At 40.0% G+C, this 26,655-nt stretch overlaps 2 long non-coding RNA genes across 2 annotated transcripts in view; both read right to left on the bottom strand.

Moving 5' to 3' along the window:
* The window catches only part of LOC311442109, a 66,412-nt gene that overhangs the window by 37,908 nt on the left and 1,849 nt on the right, over window positions 1-26,655 (bottom strand). Inside the window, exon 3 of the long non-coding RNA XR_014696448.1 lies at window positions 20,279-20,384. This is a non-coding gene — a long non-coding RNA (uncharacterized lncRNA). The remainder of the gene's footprint in view (window positions 1-20,278; window positions 20,385-26,655) is intronic.
* LOC311442110 lies at window positions 913-7,538 on the bottom strand. The gene is made up of 4 exons (XR_014696449.1): window positions 7,480-7,538; window positions 4,858-5,029; window positions 4,632-4,727; window positions 913-1,028 (listed from the first exon to the last, which is right to left on the bottom strand). It is a non-coding gene; the product is annotated as an uncharacterized lncRNA (long non-coding RNA).

Below are 26,655 nucleotides of genomic sequence, written 5' to 3'. Positions count from 1 at the left end.
CAGGATCATAAGTGGAATAAGTGTATTTATCATTCCAATTTAAAAGGAAACAATAGCTTATTCCAAAGTGAAATACTAAGCAGAAACTGTAGCCCAAGTTCTGCACTCTGTATCTGGCTTAACACTGCAACACTAACAGCTTCAGCCCATTTGCTCCTAATTCATAGCTTTGGAAATGCAGAATTTAATGCCCATTTTCACACTTTAACTTCTATAATATAATTTGTGTTTTATGTATTTTCACTGTCAGGCCAGTAGGGAAGCACAAGGAATAAAAAAAAAAAAAAGTGTATGAAACAACATTAAAAAATAAACTCTGGCATACAAAATGAAATCCACAAACAATTTCCTTTACTAGAGAAGCACCTTAAAAGATTAGTCTGTAGAGGATGAGGACTTAGCCTTTGTTAGGCATTTCCAAGGTGCTCTTCTTGAGAGTTCATCCGGTCTCTGTGAATTTGCTCTCACTGTTACAACAGAACACCTTACCATCCACAACAGGAACAGTCCCTACCTGGTCATATAACGGCTGCAACACGTCAAATTATAGAAGAACTGCAATAGTATTCATTACAAGCAGGAGAGCTCTTACCAAAATTCACTCTGTTGGGTGACTTAATTATTCATCCAACATTTAAGGAATAATAATTTGAAAACCAAACAAAGCCAAACACACCAAAAGCACTGCTTGTGCTGAACGCACCTTGTACGTTAACATACCCTTTTAGCTAGTACATTGACCCCCACCCATCTTCTCAATATGAATGTGTTCATACATGCTCACACTTTCTGTCCTATCAGATTCCCAATTGTTTGTTTATACCCTAAGCTTCTTAATTGATAGCCTAAGGTGTCACAAGTTTTCTGTCTAGCACGCTTTATGCCGTATCTTCAAAGAGTACATCCCAAATAGTGCTTTCTAAACAAAGGACCCCTTAAATTCAGTCAGGTACAATAGGATGATGTGGTGGGAACAATTACCATGGCTCTAGATGTTCCTCCAGAAACTTGAGATAGCTTTGCAGTGACTGAATGAAAAAAGTGAAGAACTTTTTTTTTTTTTTTTTAAACACAAGTTTAAATAAAGACAAGAAATCCTCAGCAAAGACCTCACAGTTTCATGATGCATTAGCAGCTGAGTTAGTTTAAGCATTAAATGTTTGCTTTTATGAAGCACAAAGTATTCTCAGCAGAGAATGGGATAAAACACACCAGCTGATCCCCACTCTGACTAGACCCCTGAAAATGACAGGCTGCATCTTACTGACAAAACTCCTGTGACTTTAGTATTATGGAAAGTTAACAGCACTCCACTAATGTCTCAACTTCTAGCTTTGAAATCCCTCAAACGAACCATTAAAAAAAATACTGTGGTCCAAGATGCAAAATGCATGTTTCCCTTTTATTTTGCTTCCTTGTCTGTTGCTCCGGCTAATAATGTTGTTGAATGTGGTTAGTGGCACTGACACTTTACCTCAGAAAACTGTAATTTAAAAATGGAGTTGTGTTTTTCATCATCTTCCCTCGTACAAGAATCAATTCAGTGGAGAACAGAACTAAAAACTGCTTTCATTTTGCTACACAGAAAGGTTAAGGACCAAAACGGAAGGAGAACTTAGGGCACTTCATTAAAGCCATTCATTTCTCTGAACCTTTCTTCTTCTCCCCCTCCAGTTACGCCTAAATCCCATCCTCTTGTTCCTGTGCATACTGGTTACAGTTCTTGGATTTTAAAATACAAACCAGGCAAGACTAAAAGCAGCTACACTCAGCTTCCACATCACAAAAGGTAACTCTACAAAGAGATGCAGGGCCTGGAGAAGAGGGCAGCAAGGATCTCGAAGATGACAACATAGAAATAACTCTTCTTGGGATCCTGAAGCACAAGCCTTCCGCAGAGATGACAAGGAAAGCCTTTCTTTCACATACTAGAAGATCATTAAGATTTCTGTATGTTTTCATTGCAACTACTGCAGAACACAAGAAAGGGTAAGGAGCCAGAGGGAAAAATTCTTCCACACAGACTTAAACTGTCAGAATGGAAATGAAGACAAGAAGTCACAGAAAGGAAAAAAAGGAGCTGAGCTGTGATAATACTGTGTGACTCACATGCCTTAACAAACTGCCTTCAGAAATAGTGTTGGGCAGGGTAAAGGCTCCCTTGTCTCTTTTCCATTTACACATTCCCAAGACTTGCTGCAAAAGGAAACACCAATATTTTCCTCCAAATCTTTAGGGAGAAACAGCTTCATGTTTTTGCAGCTGCACTTGCCAGAATGCTGTTCCCACCAGTCCCTCAAGCTCTTTCCTCAAATGTGCCACAGTTCAGATTCCTTTAAGAATAATTCTTGAATCCACTTATTAGCACCCAAAGGAACATGCTGGGGTGGTTTAACATCAATAGGTAGCTCAGCTCCATCACAGCGTGCTCTCTCCTTCCTCAGTGGGACAGGGGGAGAAGATGGGATGAAAAATCTCATGGGTTGAGGTAAGGACAGGGAGATCGCTCACCAGTTACTGTCACGGGCAAAACAGACTCCGCATAGGGAGACCGCTGGAATTTATCACCAGTTGCAAACAGACGAGAGCAGGGAGGGCTGAAGGCCAACCAAAACCACCTCCCTCGTCCTCCATCTGCTGCCTCCCCCCTGCAGCAGGGAGCAGGGCTGCAGTCAGTCCCCAGCTTGGGTCTCCGCCTGTCCTGCTCCACATGGGGTCCCTTCCCGAGCCGCTCCATCGTGGGCTGCCCTCAGCCACAGCTCTTTGAGCACTGCTCGATGTGGGCCCACACTGTGGGGTCTGTCCGTCAGGAGCTAATGGCCCCAGCATGGCTCCCCCCCGGGCCTCCTGCATGGGCTCCTCCACGGGCCATGGCATGGGGATCTGCTCTGTGTAGTGCCCGGGGGCTGCAGGGCTCAGCCTGCTCCACCATGGGCCTGCTGCCCTGGCACCCAGAGCACCCCCTGCCCGCCTTCCTCACCAGCCTTGGGGGCCACAGGTGGTTTCTCTCACTCCTCTCCCAGCTGCAGTCGCACTGCCTTTTTTTTTTAAACCCTCTTAAATCTGCTCTCCCAGAAATTCAGCCAGCATATCTCAAGGCTCAGCTCTGGCCAGCAATGTGTCCTTTGTGGAGCCAGCTGCAACTGGCCCTTATCTGACATGGGGCAGCTCCTGGTGACCACCAAAGGCCATTCCTGCAGCTCCCATGCCATCAAAACCTTGCCACGTAAACCCACCTCACACAGACATAGCCCCATTTCAAAAGGATGATTCTCCCATCTTACAGTTGGTACAGCTCCTGCTATACAACACTGCCAAAAGGAGCCCAACACAGTTCAGTGACTGCAGCAACTTTTTTTTTTTTTCTCTCCTATTTCTTCTCCTTTTTCAGGATCCATAAGCACGTTTATCCTTTCATAGCTCACAGAACAGCCCTGCAGTCTTCACCCAGATTGTACTTTAATGAGACTAGAAAGACAAAACAGCCCTGTAGTCATCTTGAACATGCCCTTTTGCTTGACTCTACCTGCATAAGCAGTCAATCTAGTAGAGGGAAGAGGTCAGCTACAGGTTGACAATATGAATATGGATGGGCTAAATTTAAGTACGAGGGCTGATGGCACAAGGCAACAGCAAGTAAAATACATGTCAGTTCTTTCTGACATGAACTGAAGATACACTTCAGTTCTTCCCCTTGTAAGGGCTTTGAGTTTAAAAACAAAAAGATATATTACAGGTTCACAGTAGCTATGAGGTACCCCTGCACATTAACTAGCTATACTCTGACTTGTAATGCTTGCCTAACACATTGGTAGGGACATTTCAACATCTTAAAAGGATTGGTATTTTACAGCAATTAAGACCATACACAACATCTGGTGCAAAGAACAGTAACCATCAGGTTTGTTGCAGGCCTTTTCTCTTTGAAATAGGTGGTTGGAAGCACTCTGCCTCCAGATTGTGCCAAAATCCTTTAGAAAGTCTCACTAGTACTTGCCTTAGAAATAAGGACTACACAATCAAAATAGTCTTGGTTGCCTCCACAGCATCACACTGCATGTAAATGCAGTTCAGTAGCACAGTGCACAAGATGTGCCAGTAACCTGAAAACAGGTGTCAGACAGAAACACCGCTCTTAATAGAGGAGAACTTCCCTCCACTCTCTCTGGTCCACTTTACAGGTACTGCAACCAAAATAGTGCACGCTGTATTTATAGGTCCACAAAGTACTCCAGGAGGCTTAGTCATCAGTGTGACGATGGACACACCCCTCCTTCAAGGTCTAAAAATAGGAGACTGTTAAGGACTTCTGAGCCAGACTTGGTAAGCAATGTAGTACTACTCACCGTCAGCAGAGAAATGTTATTAGCTTCAGGTTTCCCTGCAGTTACTTACCCAGTGATACCTGACTCCTCCTTAACTACTTGCCTGGAGCATAGCTAATGATTACATGATTAATCTGTACAACCCTTGACTCTAAACAAGGGCTGATAACTCTTGTTGACAAGAGCAGTTGACAAAAGTGCTTTCCTAGTCCCTCCAACACACACTACTTCAAACAAAACACATTCTTAAAAGGCAGAGGCAAGGACAATTGAGCCCATTTGTATTACTTAATTTTAAGTACATACATTCACAGGCATGAACAGCAGAAAATGGCTTTGCTGTCTTCAAAGCGAAAGTGAAACTTGAACTTTGCTTCAAGTGAATGGAAGCAGGTTACACACCTGGTAAAAAAAGTTCCAATATTAAACTTAAAATGGTAACAAATCCTGAGCTTTACATGCAGTCATTTGCCAAGACAGGTTTTAGCAGAATTAAGGGGTTTAAAAAAAATAAAAAAAAAAATGAGCTCACCTGGTGAAACCCCCCAATCCCAGTTTTTGTGCCTTTTTTTCATCAAACCTATCTGGTGTTTCTCAGCTTGTTGACAGTACAGACTTCATTAATCCAGGTCTTCCTTCCACTGCTCTTTCAAAGGGTGCACCAAGATGAGATTTCCAATAAGTCACAGCTGATGCATTCACAACTGAACAGCCAAAACACACAAAGAGAATTATTCCACTTAATCCCCTGCATAGTATCTATTTCCTTCTTTGTTCTCCAAACCCAAAACACTGACCTCAGCGCTCATAAAACTTTATACACCATGCCTAAAACTCCTGGTGGTATCGGAAGTTCTACTGCTTAGCTGCAATTAGCTGCAATTTGAACTGCCAAAAATCATCTTCAGGATTAAGTGCTATGCATCCTGTTATGATTGCCTCTCTCTTCCATTTGTGTGCCAATGGATAAAGAGCATTCAAGAGCAGTGGGGGGGAGAAGCAAGAAAAATGAAAATAAGCAACCAAAACAGCCACGTATCATACAGACACACCACCTATTTCCCTGGAACATGCATTTTTTTTTCCTTTTGCTTGTTGTGGTCTAGAAAAATGTGGAAGTGTTCTGTGCAGCTGTAATATTAGAGAAAAAAATTACTTAAGCATCTCGCTTTACCAAACTAATACTTCCACGCAGCGTTACGACAGAAAAGTTTCAGACCACGACTGTGAAATGAAAGTAGTTAATTCAGCTAATAATTGTCCAAAACCATCCTGATTAATTTGCTAGACACTATTGCTATGAAAAGCATCTGTGCTGAAATCCCCAAGAAAAGCAGGTCTGTGTTTAACCTCTACTGTAGAAAAAGAAAAAGCAATAGATAAGCAATAGGATAAGCAATAGAATGATAGACAGGTAACTAACTGGCATCCCAAATGTGTTTTCTGACAAGTCATCTCCAGTGGAAACAGAGGCTAAGAATATAAACGGGCAAAACTCCTTCCATTCTGGGTGTTAGTCTTGATTTTAATACTTAATTGACAAACTGCTTAATTCCACCAGTTTGCACTCTTGCTGCTGACAGATGAGGTTGACATTACTTATAAGAAAGGTTTGAGAATCCACCTTCAGGCATTTGTCTTCATAAAGAAGCTAAAGGGAAGATGGTAGCACTAAATTTGTGACTGTGCCCAGAGGTCTAGAGAAGAGACTTAATTTTGAATCCTTTTTCTAGCATATGCCTACCTAGATGCATTTTATTTAAGTGATTTAGTTGATTAAGTCCTCTCTGTACTTAATTTTAACATACACTTTTGAATTTTAGATGCTGACTGAGCAAAAATAAAGGATTTCTGGACATGGCTCCACTCAAGACAGTGTCAAAAGGGCACAGACTTAAAGAATCTTTTCCCACAAGGTGTGTCCCTTCCCGGGTTGTCATCCGACAGACGCATGAGAAACACCCACTGACCACAGAAGAGAATAGCCTAAGGGACAAAGGTGACAGCTGTACAAACATTTTCAATGGTTTATCTAGGACAGTGAAATATTTGTTTCTCTGCCTTCTGAAGCATCATACATTGTCATCTCCCACCATTACCAAGAGAACTGAAAGGCAGAGCACTGCAATATCTGATTTCACAGAAAAGCCAAACGTCTAGTAAATGAAGAAGTCAGCTTTTGCCTGCGGCAAAATTTACAAAACCTCTTGACACTGCTTAAAAGGCTGGGTTTGTTTTGTTTTTCTACCTCCTGGCTCTCCCTTACAAATACTTGGGCCACATTCAGTTTTAGCATCCAAATTACAAAGTATCCATGGCGTGCTTGACACAGCTCCAGGACAACAGTGTCAGGCAGGCTCCTCTCTGCTGCAGAATGGCACAGTCACCAGCATCTGCCAGGACAGTCTGCGACTTCTCTCCAAGAGTGACTCAGTGCAGAAAGAAAAGCAGAAGAAGGGTGTAAGTAGAAGGGTGAAGCTTTGTCTCTGTTTGGCATACAAGGGAAAATAAGTTAACTCATTGAACACAGGAAATCAGAAGGAAATAATTTAGTGAAGAAATGGGGACTCCCTTTAGTAACTGGTCCAGCATTAGTAGAGGAAACAGGTGAGGAGTTAGATTCTGATAAGGCCAAAAGGGACCCTGCCTTGCTTGGGTACTTGTTCATCACTCATAGGTGTTAACATTTGGCCTGCATCAAGATGAATCCAGAAACTGATAGCTCAAAGGGCTAAGTAATAGAAGGGCAAGTCATAGAAAGGATTTTTCACCCATCTGAATAGAAACCAGTCTTGTCCTCCTTTACTGCTTCTATCTTGGATCTTCAGACTGTCTGTGAACTACACTACAGGAATCAACACAATTGGAGGAAAGAAATCTGCTGCCTTCCACTAAAACATGTCCTTGAAACTCTCAAACATTGACAGTTTTACAAACTGAGGTTGATGCAAGTAACAGAAACATGGTCCTGTGCTCTTTATTCTTATAGTTCTACCTTAGGTTTTTCTCCACATTATTTTAAGCAGTGCAATTAATTTCATAAGATCTTAAGGAAACCAAGCAAACTTGAACAGAATAAAAGGTACGCAGCAGAGCTGGTCAGACACCCCTCCATGAAGTACTAAAATAAAACTTCTGATCAGGGAAAACCTACCTGGGTGATGGCACTGGTGCTATTTTGCTGGCTTCCAGTCAGTCACCACAGCACACCCTGAGGTGCCAAAAGAAATTTAAATCAGCCACCACTAGTTATGAAAAAGCAACATTTACTGTGCAGTGGAAGAGAGGTGAGGGCACAAAGGGGAAGTCTCGCAGTGACACAAGAAGTCTGGATCACAAAAACCTTGGGGCATTGGCAGCTTTTTTCAGGTTCCAGGACATGTCCTCAGTCTGCATGGCCAGACCATTCAAGACAAAACAAGCAGGCTCAGGGAGGAGAAATGTTGAAACTACTGGCCAGATGGTATGAACGTTAGGTGATGTGTTTTGTTCCTCAGCCCAGACAAGCTCTGAATACTCCTCAGCTAAATGCATGCTCCACTTAATCTAATTTCTCAGGTGTCAAGGGGCTTTAAGACTTGCATGGCTTAACATTTGTGAAACCTTCTGAAGACGCAAACAAAACGTAAATACCAAGGTACCTGAAACTAACAGGCTTTTTCCTGTAACTGTCACATTGCTTACATTGCACCTGAGTCACAGCATGGAAATCTTACTGAGGCACAGATTCTCCTGGTAAGAGTATCCACATGAAAACAGGAACATAAAAAAACAAGAATTACACCTGAGTCAGCATCATCAACCAGACTGAATCACTGTCAGGCAAACAAGGAAGTTAAAACTGTATAACAGGTATTTTGATTGGAAGTTTCCTCTTTCATATAACTTGAAATATTTTAACCTTTTTTTTTGTTGTTGTTGCAGAAATTGATCAGAGGGATATTGTGGAATAGACTCATGGAAAATTAAATGTTCTTCAAAGTTAGGTATCAAATTTACAGTAATAAGCTGATGCCCCCTAAAACCTAAAATGGTTTAGTGGGGACTGTTAGTGTTAGGTCAGAGGTTGGACTCGATGATCTTGAGGTCTCTTCCAACCTAGAAATTCTGTGATTCTGTGAAAATGGATCATGGGAAGTTCCACACCAATATGCAAAAGAACTTCTTCACAGTGAGGGTGATGGAGCACTGGAAGAGGCTGCCCAGGGAGGTTGTGGAATCTCCTTCTCTGGAGATATTCAAGATCAGTCTGGATGCCTACCTGGGCAACCTGTTTTAGGGAACCTGCTTTGGCAACAGGGTTGGACCCAATGACCTCTTGAGGTCCTTTCCAACCCCTACAATTCTGTGATTCTGTGAAACCCTTTTGAAAAAAATAAGTGTTTCAACACACAGCAACAAAAGACAATATAAAGCTTTCATGGTGATTTGGACAGAAAGGATAAAGCAAATATAGTTCTTAATTTTAATCTGATTAGAGGTCATAAAAATTATTCCCACTAACCCTAAAGTTTGAGGAAAAAATATTTCCCTTGTAGACTTCTTCAAGAGGAGGTAGAAACTAGATGGACCCTGTTTTTAAAATCAATGGCCTAATCAAATGTTTCTGGCAGCCACTGCATACTATAAAAAAGTATCTTAAAAATACTATAAAAAAAGAGTATCTTAGAGTTCTTTGAAAAATGTTGGAATGAGAAAAAGTGAGATTTTTAGTGACTTGCTGTCATCGGTCAAGTAGCATTAAATAATTTTTGTCTAGGAAATACTCAGGGGAGAAGAAGCTTTCATTATTCTGAATCTTTGTTCTTAAAATGGCAGTGTGAGAAACAATCATCATTCCACTCAGTTCATTCCTGAAGAACCCTGGAGCTGGCATGTTCACTTCTAAAGAGTCTGAAGTAAAGAGACAGATCACGGGTAAAGAAACAAAAGGCATTGCCTATATCTTTTAAAAAGTTTTTCTGTGAAAGAGACCAAACAGTCTGCATTAGTGGCGTCTACATCTGTGACGTTATTGTAAAGTATTGCAGGTTTGCATTTTTTTTTTCTCCTGAAGGAAACTCTTTTTTCACCTGGAAGAAAACATTTCAAATCTCTAGCCAGCAAAATCAGTTCAGGAAGGATCCTGAAGACAGACTCAGATCATTCTGGGTTGGGCTGCACTTTCTCTGCCTTACTCTACGAATTTCTCTATCCCAAATCTCTTCTTACACCCTTTTCAACCTCTTGAATAAACCTTACTCCTCACTTGCCTACCTCACCCATGGTCACTCACCTGTCCCTTCACCAAGGGGCATCCCTCCCTTTTTATTTACATGAGCATCTCCTTCAATATATTCACATCTTGAATTTAAGAAGCTATACTACTAAACTGACTACTGTGTCATTATCTAAATCACTCAGCCATACTTTCTACTCTTTCCTTCCCCCTTATGGAGGTCATGTCTTTTAAAATCATTAATTTTCTGAATTTAGACATGGTTGCTGGAGAGGACTCCTTCAGGTACAACCACAGTAAACAATAGTAATTAATAATAAATTCAAATGGTTGCATAAGAATGTCAGCTATCACTGAAGCTTCTAGCCACCACAGCAAGACAAAAGCATAAAACTACGACCCAAACACACTCTAAATATTTAGAAAATAAATTCCTTCTTTTTTTTTTTTTTAACATTTTTTTTCCTTGATTTCTAATAACTTCAACAGCAAAATTATCAGTCGTGATGCTGTGACAGTTTCAAGCTGAAATTTGGCAGTCATTTGGCAGTAAGTGTGATGGCAAATACCACAGGGAAGAATCGCATGATGAAAAGTGTTGTTTCCACACTTCTACACAGGTTCATCAGGTTAGAATGCAACATCCTGTTTTGTTTTTGTTCTGGTCTTTCAAACTTATTTCTTCTGCTTATTGTAAAGCACAAACTGAAAATAAAAGGGTCCACATGACAAGCCTACTTTGCAAAGAACATAATAGGATTAGGGAAACAGTAGCATTCCTTGTTGAAAAATCACCTTGCTCCCTATTTATGAAGCTTGGACTTCACTTAACTATTTAGGAAAGCGTTTTACAGACCAGCAGGCAGTCACAAGTGGAAGGCATGGAACACAAGAACAAGAGAATCAGGCTACAAGCACAAGGAAAAATGAACTTCTTTCACCTCTGCTGTACACTACTGAAAGAAAAAAGTAGTGTTTAAACAATTACTGTGGACTCATTAAAGTAAAATATTCCATCTCACTCCTCAAAACCGTATTCAACAACCAGAATGAGTCACATAGAAAGAACATGGGAAATGGAAAGGAAGCACAATAATATAGATGAAAAAGTTCACATCTAAATGATATTCACTATCCCAATTCATCAAGAAATCTAACTCAAGTCCAACTTATTTCAAGATGTTGAATTACCTTGATGTCCCTTAGGAGTTGTACTTATGTCCCACTTATTACATTCCTGCTGTCAAACACAAGCTTGGTTTATTTCCCTTTGCAAGTGTATTTGGAACAACAATACAAAACAGTTTTCCTTACAGGAAAAACAGAAATGTGAGCCTTTTCCATTCTGTGAGACTAAGATGAGCAGCTTCTAATTCATGAGGAAAATCATCCTGATTTTGCAGCCGATGTTTGCAATGAGTAAGAGTTACAAGCTAAGTGATGAAACTTGACACCCTAGGCAATCAGATCTTGACAGAGAAAACAAGCTTCAGGATCTATGGAAGTGAACTCTGCACTATATTTCCATTTGATGTCAAACTTCCTTGTGGATAAAAGTCCTGAATATATTTTTAATGCATGCCTGCACACCACTGCCTTAGACAGTTTTCTTCAGGAAGGTTCATTTTAGATGTTTCACTCACAGCGCAAATAAACAGTACAAAAAGGTCACTAACTTAAAGACTTTGCTTGCTTTCACCAGGACCTGCATTCTTTCATGTCCCCTGGGGCCTATTTGCATGAATGATTTTGTATTTGAAGTTCCTTACCTGTACTTTATATATGTCTGAGATAACATAACACAGTAGTTCAGCAGAAGTTACAGAAGTTACTCTAGACTTAAATGCTTTGAAATGAAGTTTTCAGCAGACAGAGCTCAGGGTTCTCTATATTAATTGTTCTTCATCTTTTTTCCTCAGTGAAGAATGTTTTTGTTCCCTGCTTAAGGAAAAGTGACCCTCAAAGGTAAGCCTGATCAAGGACTTCAGATGTTTCACCTGAGTGCTCTATGAGGTTGTGCAGAACTGCAGCGAGGCATCAACATAACAGTAAGGGCGTTTCCTCAAAGGTGTCCTTTTCAGACCCCTCTCTTTTATCTTGTAATCCCTAGATTCAAAGCCTGGAAACCCCAGTATATCAGGACCCCACTTAAACACTGGCTGAATTTCATCAAATCTTCTTTTGGAACAATCAATGGTCCAGAGCAGAGTTTTTAAGTTACCAGGGTTATAAATGACAGATAATACATGAGTAAGAAGGAAAGAACAAAACCACAAGAGCACAGAGAGCTGAGCTCCCATTCCATTCTTCCAGTCCATACAACACTTAACACATTTCACTAAAAAGAAATACGGTAGTTATAACTAAATAACATATAACAATCCTTACAATAAAAAAAAAAAATTGAAGTGTCAGATTACTTCATGCTCCACAAACAAAGGTCCTTGATACGTAGTTAGCTATTCTGAAACACAAGTTGACAAGAAACTAGATACCATGTTCTGCAAGCACGTGCTCTGTGGATGAACCCTTCAGAACAGCAGCAGCTTGTAACTTAAGGAAAACCCAGCTTTTGCAGACTCGGGTGTGGTTGCTTTATCTTGATTCTACTTGTACTGCAGCTGAACTTAATCTATTAATATATAACAGTAAGGAGACAGCAATGAACTTAAAACAATAGGTAAATGGTATTATTTTCATCTTAGAGAAAGCAAGTGATCACATGATAACCCTCCTAGTCTGCAGATACTTTACCCTCTGAAACACACTCCAACTTCATGGGCTCACAGAAGACAAACTCTCCCAAATCAGGCACGGTTCTGGTGCAACCAGCCCTCCCTCATTTGCAGTGTTAAATATAATAGGAATCAGAATCCCCAAACCCAGCACGTTTCTCTAAAGTATATTCTGAAGAAACAAAAGTTTCTAGAATACAGGGTGGAAACATAATATGAAAACATAAGAAACCAGCACCAGAACACTAATTAAACAGATACCTGGGTCAAGGTAATTAGCAGAGTCTTAATAAACCCAAACTCACGACTTGTCAACCTTTCTAGTCCCTCAAATCAGATTGGTTAGAAATACACAGATCTAGATATAGCACTCTACTATGCTGAGACAATATTCCATCAAATGATCTGCTATAAGAATTCTTTTGTACATCCACGCCTAGCCCTAGCCCTCCACATGAGTTGGCCACAGCCAGCCACAGGGTACCTGTGCCAGCTATTCCTGCCAGCAGCACGGCTGCACCACCACTCTCAGACTGATGCTACATGTTCCCACCACCCCACACCCATGTACGTGCTCAATACTATATGCTCAGAGAGAATCAGCCCCCACCTATACTTAACTGGACCGCTTCCTCATTACTGTGGTAACAGCATGTTCAGATAGAGAGTCAAGAAAAGGTGAGCCCAGGCTTTTCAATCGATTCCACATGACAGATGAGAGACTTGTTTCCACCAACCTATGCCTGAAACATGACATTAAATTACCTATTAAACCAGCTACACGTTAACGAGTGTTGGAAAACAAGACAGGTTTGTGTTCAGTCCAGAGCTGCACTGAACCTCAGGTAAGTAGCTTATGTGCTTTTCTGTCTCATGCCAAAACTTCCAGCAGATTGCAGAGTGAAACTTGAAACTTGGGAAATTATGTACAGCTTAATATACCACATACAAAAGTAATACCCATCACGAGTGCACATCCGTATTTACCTGGAAGTGAAACAGATTTTCAATAGGAATCATCACAAAAAGACTGGGGTGCCACTATGCTCTGGCACAAGAATTTCTTGACAGTAATGAATTGAAGCATCTCTGCCAAGTAGATATCAGTCTATGTGAGTTTCTGTTCAGAGAAAGTATGTTGCAGGCACTAATACAAATCTAATTAGCTGTTGCATCTACATCACACGTTCCAGTGCCACTGATTTATTGAGCTTCTCAGAAAATGTACCTGCTACTGAAAGTTTGAGCCAACAGCTGTAGCCATGTAATATTTTTAGGCTCTGAACAACAGCTTTGTACTTATGTCACAAAGAGAAAAGCAAAGTGATCTGCAATGACTCTTTGTCAATCATGGTACAATTTAAGACATGAAATTATAATTCCATGCTGTCAAGCAAATAGTTTTAGCCAAGAGTTTCTTTAGTTCCTTAGGGTTTGCTTTGATGTTTCTGCAGTATCTTCAATGAAGTATTTTTGTAGCTTTCTTTTAATGAAATAAAAAGAAGAAAACAGTACATTTCCCAGCAACAAATAGCTACTCAATTTACTGAGGTTTTTTCAATTCCTGTAACTAAAACACACGATGCATTTCACCAAAACCAGAACATTATTGGTATTAAAACATGGATTAAGTTCAAAAGATAATTATTCCTAATGCCTAAGAAAGCGTTCCTCAATCTGCAATGACAGTTAATAGCTAAAGAGAACATTTAGTCAAATTGTCCTGAATGGGACAATATTCCAGTTGACCTTCTCATAGTCATTAGTATGTCACTTCTGTTAAGGAGGAAGGGAAGGAAAAAAAATAAATCAGATTTCACCCCCTCCCAGTAGTATTAAAAATGGATGACTTCTGGGCCAGTTATATGAGCTCCTTTAGAAATCCTTAAACAAACTTTTCATATAGGAAAACAAAACAAAAAAAGTTTGTTTTTGTTTGTTTTGGAAAAAAAATCAAGCTGTCAAAAAGTTCTTACTTTATCCGCAGATTTAAACACTTAATTCCTTTGTTTTACTTAAGTGAATTAAGTCATACTAGCAGGTACTGCTATCACTTTGCCTTTCAGTTTTGTTATTGCTTAGGATAATGAAACAAACTAGTTCTTCTATGCCACTTCATGTCATTGCAGCCAATGCATTACCTCCCTCACAAGAAGAAAACCTTATAAATTTCAGAAGTACAAGTTTCAGAGTGCATAAACTTCTATCTGTTGACAAACGATATGCTGAAATATTAAGTTTGTTGTTAATAGCTCAGACAATTAAACTGTGTGTCATTGACACAGTCATTGAAACCAATTTCACACAGTTTGATGTAGGGTCCTGAAGAGATAAGTAACAAGCCCCTCAAAATGAAAAGGCTTTAGAAACATGAAATCACATTTTACATTTTTTGCTATTTAGTTTGCATCTGGTAAACAAAGGTAAAAAGCATACCAGATATTCTCAATATCCAAGTTGAATACTGTGCTAAAATTCCAGTAATAATAGAAAGTTAGTTCAAAGCTGCCCAAACCAGCCACTATTCTCAGCCTTCTCAACATCCCAAGCACTCAAAGCATACCAAATTTCTGGCTAGCTATCATTTTAAAACAGGCAAAAAAAAAATAAAAAATAGGATTGTGAAAATACCCCTCAAACATATCACCATTAATCACACTTGTTGTACTGGACAAGTCTCCAAAAGCAGCACTTACACTGTCATGTGCAGACTCGCTGCTTTAAATGAAAAAATACACAAGCTCAGCATTATGGACAAATAAAAATATTTAAATGAACAGCTAATAGGCAAGAAGTGAACAAAAGAAGTTATATATATATATAAAAATATCAGCATACATCAAAACTACTAAGAGCTACAAGTCAGTCTTTTTACACAGGCAGAAAGTAATAGGACAAGGGGGAACAGCTTTAAACTAAAAAAGAGCAGAGAGATTTGGATTAGATGTTTGGAGGAAATTCCTTACTGTAAGGATGGTGAGGCCCTGGCCCAGGCTGCCCAGAGGAGCTGCGGCTGCCCCATCCCTGGCAGTGCCCAAGGCCAGACTGGATGGGGCTGGGTGGGCTTTGAAGTCTCTTCCATCCCAAACCATCCTCTAATTCTATGACAGACAGTGGCTTAGTCATATACTTGCCTTATGTTTTTCAACAGCCTGCTAATTTTTTTGTCTTGGTATTTGCCGCATACTGTTAATCTTTTGAATTATTGTGCATTCAAGTAGGTGGATTACATAGTTCCAGGGAAATTCCATTATAACTTATCATAAATGAATGCTACCACCTACTATATCATCATGTTTCTGTTGTGCCTACACATTAGTTCGCTCCAAGTATTTAACTAGTTTTTCACTAAAGCATTTCAACTCTGAAATTGTACTTTTTCTAAGATGTACTTCTGTACATCTAAATACATCTGAAGTGTACTTTTTCTGTAGATAAGCATCTATGAGGAATTCACTTCAGAAGAATGAGTCATTCTTGCATTTTCAGTTCGTGATGACTGCACTCGTGCTTCTATTAGGATCTTTTGCAAGTTCCTAATTACTTGTATACCTGCCTTGATTAAATAAAGATTAAGAATTAAAATCACAACTTTATGATAAAACATAACCTAAGCATCCCGGTATTAAACCATCTGAAGAACGACTTGCATAAATAATACATTCGTATTCAAAGAATACACCCTGGAGCACACATAATTTCTTCTCTGAATATCTTGACTTTTCATCTTTCTTGCCTCCATACCAAAAGAAAAACAGACTTTTGTTTTTTTTGCTATTACGGATTAAAAATAAATTCACCCAGACCTTGTTAGACAGCACACGGAATGGATTACTCCAACTAGTTCAAAACAGCACTTTGGTTTTGGCACAAGCACAGATCTCAACTAATGGTGGCTCACGGATTAACAAAGCAATTAAGAAGATAGCTAACTATTCTCAACAGACTTAATTTCGCCTGAGCGGTTTCAGGCTGAGATACAAAGTAATGCAATCTGAAAAGGAGCCACACAAGTTTCCTGTCACCATTCTGGCAACAGCCATCAGCTCTGGAGTCACTACGCCCAGCAGGAATTGAAGAGTTAAGTGTTTCATCTCCAACAGGGACATCTGTTTCAGCCATCTACAAGGTTCCATCTTGTAACCATTTGATCACCAGAAGCAGGACTAAAACTATAGGTACTTGCATGTTAAGAAATACCTGTAGAAGGAGGAATTAAGAGGAACAAATCAAAAAAGAAAAGGAAGAGAGGAACAAAGAAACATACACATAACAGAAGGAATATCCAGCAGAAGGATATTCCACAGATGACAAAACCAGCAGGAAAAGTCCCCGAGAAGAAAGCAATGAGTTAAAGAATAGACAGGTCTAAGCTGGAACATTTAGACCTGTGAGCAAGTAGATCCCAGATTCCAGCTCAGACTTGCAGCCAGCTGACAGTACGTGGGAGCAGGCCACAGTGCTCAAGTACCCACTTCCAGGCTCCATATTGCCTGGAAACAAAATAGGTTTGAGTTCAGATTACAGTGATGTTAAAGCTTTCTGCTATGCTATTATACTTCCATAATTTACTGAAATGGCACAAACATAACAAACAAGGTGGCTGTAAGCATTTTTTAAAGTAGTAGTTTTAAAAAGAAGACAAATGTACCTGAATGGGAGCGGTACTTTGAACACCTTTCTTCCTCCCATCTCCAGAGTATCATATAACCAGAATCGGAACTCAGTTCATGAAAAAAGCAAGTCTGATCTTGAAAACACTTACTATTTGGAGTAAGCTCAGTTTTAGAAGGTAGACAAGTGAAACGTAGCAGCCAGCCCCAATCAACCTGAAGACCAGGGGCACACTTACAGACAGGCTTAACTTCAAAAACAAGCAGTTGCAGTATGTGACATGCATGTCTCCCCTTTATAATGTACTTACATACATCATACTTATATATTTCATGCTTAATTGCACATGGTCAAAAAAGACATGGAGCAAATGCAAATTGAACCACTTAAACTCCACATGTAACTGCAATCTAATTTATTCAATTGTTTTACATTAGGCTGTTTCATGCATTTCAGAATCATCACAACAGCTCCAGCTGCCAAAAGGCAGAAATTTTGCTACTGTCATAATGTTCTCCATTTATCCTGCATCTCTTAAGCATAGAAATCCTTCATTGAGTCTATGTAATTCAATAGAGACAGAAAATTGACCGTGTTTAGAACAGTTCAATAGGAAGGGACCTACATGGATCATCAAGGCCACGTGTGTGAACACTTCAGGGCTAACTCAAAGTGAAAGCACATTACTGAGGGCATTATCCAAACACCTCTTGAGCACTGACAGCCACGGGGCATCCAGCACCTCTCCAGGAAGCCTGTCCCACTGTTCAACCACCCTCACCCTAAATAACTGTTTCCTAACAACCAAGAAGGCTCTCCTAACAAGAGCCTCCCCTGCTACAGCTTTGTGCCATTCCCATGCATTTCTCATTCCCTGACATGGGAAAGAGACCGGCGCCTGCCTCTGCATTTCCCCTCCTCAGGGAGCTGCAGAGAGCCATGAGGTTGCCCCCAGCCTCCTTTTCCCCAAAGCAGACAAGCCAAGTGTCCTCAGCCTCTCCTTGCAGGACATGCCCTCCAGACCTTCTACACCACTTTTATTGTCTCTTCTGGATGCTTTCATGCACCTTCACATCCCTGGAACCAAGAACAATGCAATATGAAAGGTGAGGCCACACCAGCGCTAAACTTAGTGGGACAATCACATCTTTTGACCATCTGGCCATGCTGTGTTTAACACACTCCAAAATGCAGGGGTTTTGCCAGGACAGCTTACTGACATTTTAATGAGTTAAATCTAAGAATGGAGTACTCTACCAAGCATCAAGGCTGGCACAAGGTACCTAGTGAGAACAAGAAGACAGGAACAAAAAGATGAGGGGTATGACTCCTCATTACAGCAGCAGTGAGCTGTAAAGTTTGTGTTAAGAAGCATGCAGGTAGTAGGCAGATCTTTAGAATTTTTTCCCTTTACTTCACAAAAGTATCCCATGAGTTAAGTCACACTTAAGGAAGATGTCAAGTATCCACAACAGCAGTCAGCACCTACGCAAGATAAAAATCATCTCACCTCCACTTGTGGAAGCCGTGTACAAAGTACTTCCACACATAGAAACAGCTTGGCTCAGACTTTCTGGCTACTCCCCAGAAAAGTCAAATGAAACTGATTTTATACATGTTTGCTACCAAACAGCTGGGGGAGATGTCTATTTCCCCTCCCACACCCCCAAGGGAGAGATAAAAAGCTATTTTATTTGCTTTAATTCCCTCTAGTTAATGCAGAGAAAACACATTCTTCTATAGAGTAATTCAGAATAGGAACCTATGCCAGGTGCTCTGAACTGCTGGTAGAGGAAAATTGCTTTCTAAGTCCATGGAATAACTACTTTAGAAAAATGAAACTGATATCAAATATATCCCTACAGCCCACTTTCCAACATGAAAGTCATTTAAACACCAAAAATTCAGTCAATCCTATCTATTCCTAAAATGACAGAAAACAGAACTCCACATACGTGTGTGTGGCATTTTATCAAAAGAAAAAACAAAAACACAAAGGACTTTCAGAGCTCCTACGGAATGCTGTCATAATTCCTCAAGGCAACTAGAACAGCCTTAACAACTCTGTAGTTCTTACAAGTATAAGTGCAGTGCAGTCTAGGAGTGCTTTCTACCTCTAGTATAAAGCAATTGCTTTTTAGCTACACGTTTGCATGCTCTAAGTTTCACAAACAGATTAAACTTCTGTTTTTGTATGGTTACATGATGACTAAGATGAGCATCTCCCTCCTAGTATTCTAGAAAACAAAATGAAAGCCTGTAATTTAGCTAACTAAAAAAATTCAAGACAAGTTCACATCACACACACATACACACACAAAAAAAGACAAAATACCTGTATTCATGCTAAACCTTCTACTTCTCTAGTTAACAAAACTTTGTAAAAAGAATATAGGTTTTAGCAAGAAGAATTCTGCTGTGACAATTCAAGAAAGCATTTGCCATTTCCTTCTACTTACACTGAAGTTATATTCCCCCCCTCAGTAAAAAGGCAAATTGAATGGTTTTGATAGCATGTCATGTTCACAACTCCCAAATGTCAATGTTTAGTTGATTATTCTCAGAATATCATCTGAAGCAGGAACTTCACCTCATCTACCTACAAGCAATTTTTAGAACATTTGCTTCTAGTCCTGCTATAAACTTGCTGTAGCATGATAAGTTAACAAGAGAAGTATTTAAATAATCCTGCTTTATGAACAACCTGATAAACCTTAACATAGGAATGTTACAGGCTATCCAAAACATGTCCACTTACGAAATGTGATCCCACACAATCCAAAAAGGAAATTACTAAACAGCATCATCTTTTTGTAATTTGGTGGTCTTCCCCCCACACACACAATAGATATATGGAGACTAAAGCAGTACATCTGGATTTTGATCTGCCCTTCCCCAAAGGACAGATGTAAATATATGGGCTTGTTTCAGAAACACCGCTTTGTTCTTTTTCACAGTGATACTTTTCTACTATACAATGCATTAATCTACATTTAAATAATATAAGGTATTCAGTCAACCTGAATTTATTCTACTGCTAAGGAAGAAGGCAAAATCATTAACACGGGGAATAAACAATGGTTCTCAGGCCCTTGTATAGGTTCAAAACACCAGAACATTTTTTCCCCCCTCCTGAAAAGCATGAGCAGGAAGATATACATTTAACCAGACCAGGAATGACTTCCTCCCTCCCACTCTGGACTTACCTGAAAACAAAGCTTGGACAAACATAAGAGAAGCATTACCACCTTCTCCTCCAAATGATTTGTATCACTGGCATGTTCCATATAACTGGCTAATAAAAGCTCCCAGACAGTTCTAAATTTGCAGGTAAAATACAGCCTTTTCTACATTCAAAAGTAAAGAAATATTTAAATAAGTCTTGCCTTCAAAATTCTTGAATCTTCTTGCCTTGAATCTTCTGCAGCCAACAGGAGAGTAAAAATAGCTGGAAGTATGGCAGGTCTGTTCTTCTAAAAGTTCTGTAGTTATCTACAAACAAATCAAATAACAAACTTTCCTGTAGTGACAGCATGATGAAAACTAGTTAATATTTGAATACTGAGTGGGTCTTCCATTTACCTTTGTCTCATGAAAAGACACAGATCTTTATCATCAGAATGGCTGATGCTGAACCATATTTCATATCAGACTGGAAAAAAATCTGGGGTGGCTTAGGACACAAAGGCTACTGAAAAAAATCTAAACACATTCAGGGATGTTGTAGATAATTAAGAAAAAAATAGTTTACAAAAGCAAAAGGGATCCCAGAGCAACTGACCGTGAAACATTTAAGTATGCATACTTTCAGTGGTATTACTTTTAAACTTGTATGAGGGTCAGGTCAACAACAGCCAGAAGCATGTGTGTGATCCCATAAACACTTTCTAAATGCAGAAAAGCAAGGCCACACCTTAGAATTTAGTAGACACAGTTGCATCAAGAAGTAGCAACTCTACAGCCGTTTTTTAAGAGAAGAATTGTAACCTCACAAATGAATTTAGACAAGAGACATAACGCTATCAAATTACACCAATGGCCCAGTTGCACGGAGATCAGATATGCAACAGAATTTTTTCAGGAAATGTCTGGAGCACTGATCCTGGTGTTTGTGACAATATAACCTATCTCTAGACGCATCTGCAAAGTAGCTCTGCTGCAGATAGGCTTTTCATCTTTAACTCTGCTGCTATCAGCCTCAATTTATTTTTAAGCACAGTAAAGTCCTCAGGGAATTAATCATTTTTTTAGCCACTTTCTAAAGATTAAATATTTTGTGTCTTTGCTATTTAAAACCTGATAAAATAATAATGTCAAACACTACCCTTCACCCCGCTACCAGTAGCGGTAAGAAAGCACAAGTAATAGGAGTTTGGTCCACTCGTTATTTGGCAAACTCAGTGCAGAACTGCTGCTTCCACCAACACTCCTCACCACCAGGCAGTGTGGGTAAGAGCAACCTGTTGACACCTCTCCCTGAATTCGCATGACTCAACGTCTATGCCATGACATTACAAAGCTGTCCACTCTGCTGAGTCTTCCCTGAGTGGTTCAACAAAACTGTGACCTGTCACATGCAGGTGACTCCCGTCTTCCATTCCACCCTCCTCCTGTGCAAACACACAACCTGTAGTTTCATTACTGATACTTGCTTTCATTTTAAGTATTTACTAGGATCTACCTGCATACTATCTTGTTTCACTGATACTATGCTCAGCTTTTGATAGCAGCACTTGTACCAATAAATATAAACCCAATTAAACAATTATCACAACACAATAGTTGTCTAAACAGACATGTCTGAATACAGGCAAGTAGAAGGATAAGGAAGGACAGCCTGAAAGAACATGAAAACAAATTTATGATGCATGATGTTGTTCATTAACAAGGAAAAATACCCAAGCAGAAAAGAATTAGCATTTGAAAATTAAGTGCTAGAAGCACTAGGTGCCAAAAACCAGTGGTATAACTAAGATTTATAATTACACAACCAGCTGATGAAATTAGAATTCAGGTACTCCCATATTCTCATGCCAGGTTGCAATAGGTCATATTTTTCTTTTTGCAAACAAAAGCCTTGCTACAGTCACAATGTGGGACTGATCCATGTTATTGTTTGCACAGTCTGATACTCCAGCTAACGCATTCTAAGTGGACAAAAAGAGCAAAAAAAACATTAACTCCCTTGTGTCTCGTATTCGTGGATAAATAATCATTCATAGCAATAGAAGAAACTTTAATTTATAACTTCTAACGATCTAAAAATAGCTAGCCCTGGGGGTGGGGTTGTTCAGGTGCTGCAGCATTTATTCCTGTGCCTTGCCAGCCCTGCTCATTCACTGAAGAAGGAACAGCACAGAGCGGCTCGCTCCCTCCCTGCTGCCCACTGCCAGCAACTGTTGAGATGGGGGAAAGCATGATGCAAGCAAAGAGCAGACAGGCTCACATGCTCTCCCCTTACAACCTTACCTTGCTGCCACTGAAAGTGCCAGATCTACAGTCTGACCAGCAGAACTTTCCTCCTTTTCTAATCCTTCCAAATTCACAATGAACACGATGCAACTCTGATCCATAGAAATATCTCTAATTAAAATAGGGTTCCCATCAAAACAAAACTTACAAGTATTATCCTAACATCTCACCACGTAATCAGTTACTACCATCGGCCAGAATTTCCTGAATGTTGGAGCCCTTGATACCTGACACCCTTGAAACATCATCCTTACAGAAAAAAAATATATTCAGCAGAATTGTATTTCTTGGTTAGTTGCATGTTAATTCCTCTCAAGTGAGTAGCAAAGACATCAGGTAGTTAGTACCAGCTGAAATCATGTGATTTCTAAATTAATTGACTTGATGGTCTCCAGTTGGTTCTCATGACTGGTGATTTAACTTCAGCTGCAGACCAAAAAGAATCATAGAATATCCCCCCTTGGAAGGGACCCGTAAGGATCATCAAGTCCAACTCCTGGCTCCACACAGGTATACACAAAAATTCAGACCATGTGACTAAGAGCACAGTCCAAACGTTTCTTAAATTCAGCCAGGCTTGGTGCAGTGACTACGTCCCTGGGGAGCCTGTTCCAGTGTGCGACAACCCTCTCAGTGAAGAACCTCTTCCTGATGTTCAGCCTCAGCTTGACACCATTCCCACAGGTCCTATCACTGGTGATTAAGGAGAATAGATCGACACCTGCCCCTCCACTGCCCCTCATGAGGAAGCTGTAGGCCACCATGAGGTCTCCCCTCAGCCTCCTCTTCTCCAGGCTGAGCAGGCCCAGTGCCCTCAGCCGCTCCTCATACATCTTCCCCTCTAGGCCCTTCACCATCTTGTAGCCCTCCTCTGGACACTCTCCAACAGTTTCACGTCCTTTTTGTGCTGTGGTGCCCAGAACTGCACACAGTGCTCGAGGTGAGGCCGCCCAGCGCAGAGCAGAGCGGGACAATCACCTCCCTCGACCGAGTGGCGATGCCGTGCTTGGAGCACCCCAGGGTACGGTTGGCCCTCCTGGCTGCCAGGGCACACTGCTGGCTCACATTCAGCTTGCTGTCAGCCACAACCCCCAGATCCCTCCCTGTGGGGCTGCTCTCCAGTATCTCATCACCCAGTCTGTATGAATGGCCAGGGTTGCCCTGTTCCAAGTGCAGGACCCAGCACTTGCTCTTGTTAAACTTCATGTGTTTTTTTGTTTTGTTTTGTTTTGTTTTTTTCCCAAGTTCAACCATCTTCTCAATGCTCTGGCAGAGCTGTGGCCAACCCCACCATGACTGATCCTAGGACCTCACTAAACCATCCAATTTGTAGTAGCGACAGGCGGTATGTACAAAGGGCAGGGACTTAATCAATGCAAGCCTATGACCCACACTTTAAGGGAATTCCTCATTCATGGGGAATAATTGCAATCCCCTATCCCCATCATGAATGGGGTTCAATGGGATGTGGAAGAAGAAAAAACCTGACCAGTACTCCTCCCCTGCCCTGATAGAATTATTTATATCTATGGTGTCTCTACTGCACAAACAGGATTTTAATTTCCTGAAGCTTACACAAACATCAAAAATCAAATGGAATTGTTCAAGAGAGCTTATAAACAAGAGGTCAGAAAACCACGTTTGCATTATTTATGACACACAACAGTTCTTGCTTTAATACTCACTGAAATATAAAATTAAGTAGGAATAGACTGTGGTCAGCAAGAAAATTGCATCAGTACATACACTTCCTCGTTCTACCATCCTATTCACTTTGCAAAGTAAAGCTATCAGAAGGGGAAGCAGAACCACTTGCATTGCTCAAAATCAACACTGCCAGTGAGTGTGTTGAAACTCAATGTAAGGGAGTGTCTGCAATAAACACTAAAGTAATTTTAAACAAATTCTTCTGAAAAAAATGATTAAATTAAGTTACTACTACAGCCTCACATGTTCAAGTTATCAGGTCCCTACCATCAGGAAAAGGCAGTGGGGTTGGATATTGATACAATCTTAAGAGATTCTGAGGTTTCTTTTATTTGTAGCCCAAATTTTTCCATTTTTAGGGTAATCCAGATCACATCTGCAAATCTTCTACACAAGCATATGGAATAGATTTTATTTTTAAAAGAGGAAAAAAGTGCCCAAGACTTTCATGTAATTACTTTCTCAAACATGTGGGCCTTTAAAAACAAACATTTTAAGAATCAGTAACGCTCTCTAGGCATGAATCTCAGCAAAACCATCAGAAAACTATTTTCTTGCCTCATTTATAAGTGAACCATATTTTAAAAGTGCCTTCAAATAAGGAAAACTGCAGAGTGGTTGAGACAAAGTTTATCACAGTTTTAATCTCAAATTCTTAAGATTCACATCTGATAACCAAACCGCCCTGCAATAAGTTACTTATACAAATATTTAGAAATTCACAGGCTTGTATCTGGCACCAGAATGCCCCACATTCTGGGGCACAAGTCAACTAACATATATCTCATCCTTCAGGAAAAACAAAAAGTCATGTTATTTAAGCTCTACTAAGCACAGAAGATTATGCAACTGCAAGTTCTAAAACATAGTAAATTTACTTACGAAGATTCTAGCTCCTCCTGTTTGTAGCACCCCACCACAGTGTCTCACCTGACCAACTACAGCTCTGCACAGGCACAGCAACTTGCACAGGAGCAAACCCTTAAGCAAGAAAGACCAAATCAGCTGCAGATCACAAGGAGCAGCACACTGACTAATAAAGAAATTCTTCTTTTGTCAGCATTAGAACTAAAATAATCTGCAAAATTAAGCTGTAGAAGTTAATTGAGATCATTATGGAAAGAATCTCTAAAGTTTCAAGACTTGAGAGTAAAGGAAGGGTAATTCCTATTTCAACTGAACATCAGCCCAAACATATATGGCAGCAAGACCTCCACATGATGAAATTCAGTAGCTGTTTTTGTCACGGCTAATCCACAAAGAATTTGTGTTCTTGAAGGAGAGAGGTAGAAAAAACTGGAGGAAGAGCATTATACATAAATCAGTTGACCTTAACCTTGAAGGGGAAAAAAAAAAAGCTGAATAAATGACTATGCATAATGATCAAAACATTTCAAGAAGAATCTACTCAGTAGACCACAGACCCGTGCAGTGGGTAATGAGTGGAAACCCCCATCACTTTTAGATCATCACCAGACTCCTCTTTTCTCACCCCCATCACTACCAGAAAAGGGGAAATGAAAGCAGGCATTTGGTGGTTAAGCTTGGAAAAGAGAATGAACCTCTGTCACAATGTGGAGCTGTGTGAAAAAGAAGCTTACAGTAACTGCCATGATTCTTTTCTGTTCATCACATCGTAGAATCTGAAGCAATACTTCTGCATAAATAATCATCTTTGCCCAAATCACATAGCTACCAATAGAATTAAAACCTGATTTATTTGCTTGAGGTAATAGATGCTGTAGATACTAGTGATTCAGCTCACAAAATGTAATTACACGCTTTTTAAAAATGTTTTTTTACCCAAATATCTCTGAAATCTTCAAGGGACTAGTTCTTACTCTCCATTATGAATTTTATTTACCTTTTGCTGCAGAAAGCTTGATTTCCCATTTTCCTTTTTAATATATGTTCATGAAATTGCTCAGAGTCATATCACCACGTTACATGCCAAAAATTAAGTGGCTTCAGGCAAAGCAGGTTTTCCAAATGGGAGAATTCAAAAGAACTCAGCTGCAGGAGCCCCTGCTAGTTAATTTGATAGCACATCTCCTCCACACATTTTTCTGTACAGAAACAGTGCCTTACCATGGGTTTGTGAGTTTTTGTGCTATCTATTCAGCTACACGAGAGATGAAATGCAAAGAGATAAAAAGACTCAGGATGATTTAAAACAGTATCTCAATGCACATTTCAGGACAACAGAACAGAGTAACACCCATATCCCCTGTCCTTTTTTTTTTTTTTTTTTAAACGATTTACCTGTTACGTGCCCTGAAATTTCAATGAAATCCGGCATACCTTACCATTTACCTAGAAGCTGACATAGAACACCAGTAAATACTGTTCAACAGTACTGGGTTTTGTCCCCTTTTCAGTTATCCTGAGTATGAAATATGTTAATAAAGCCTTCTGAGTTGTATCAGGATCTACTCTGATGAAAGAATTTCCAGCTCTAAGAGTGCTACCATGTATTTGCAGTGCTGAGTTTTAAAAGCAAAATTACACAAAATAATCAGTCAGCAGGAGTTTCTCAGTACCAGGAAATACCTCAAAGTTCTAAAAAGTCACATTCCCCTACTAG

Source organism: Aythya ferina (genome assembly GCF_964211825.1).
Source record: "Aythya ferina genome assembly, chromosome: 10".
NCBI lineage: Eukaryota > Metazoa > Chordata > Aves > Anseriformes > Anatidae > Aythya > Aythya ferina.
The sequence above is the reverse complement of the archived record's forward strand: the minus strand, read 5'-3'. Positions and strand labels throughout refer to the sequence as shown.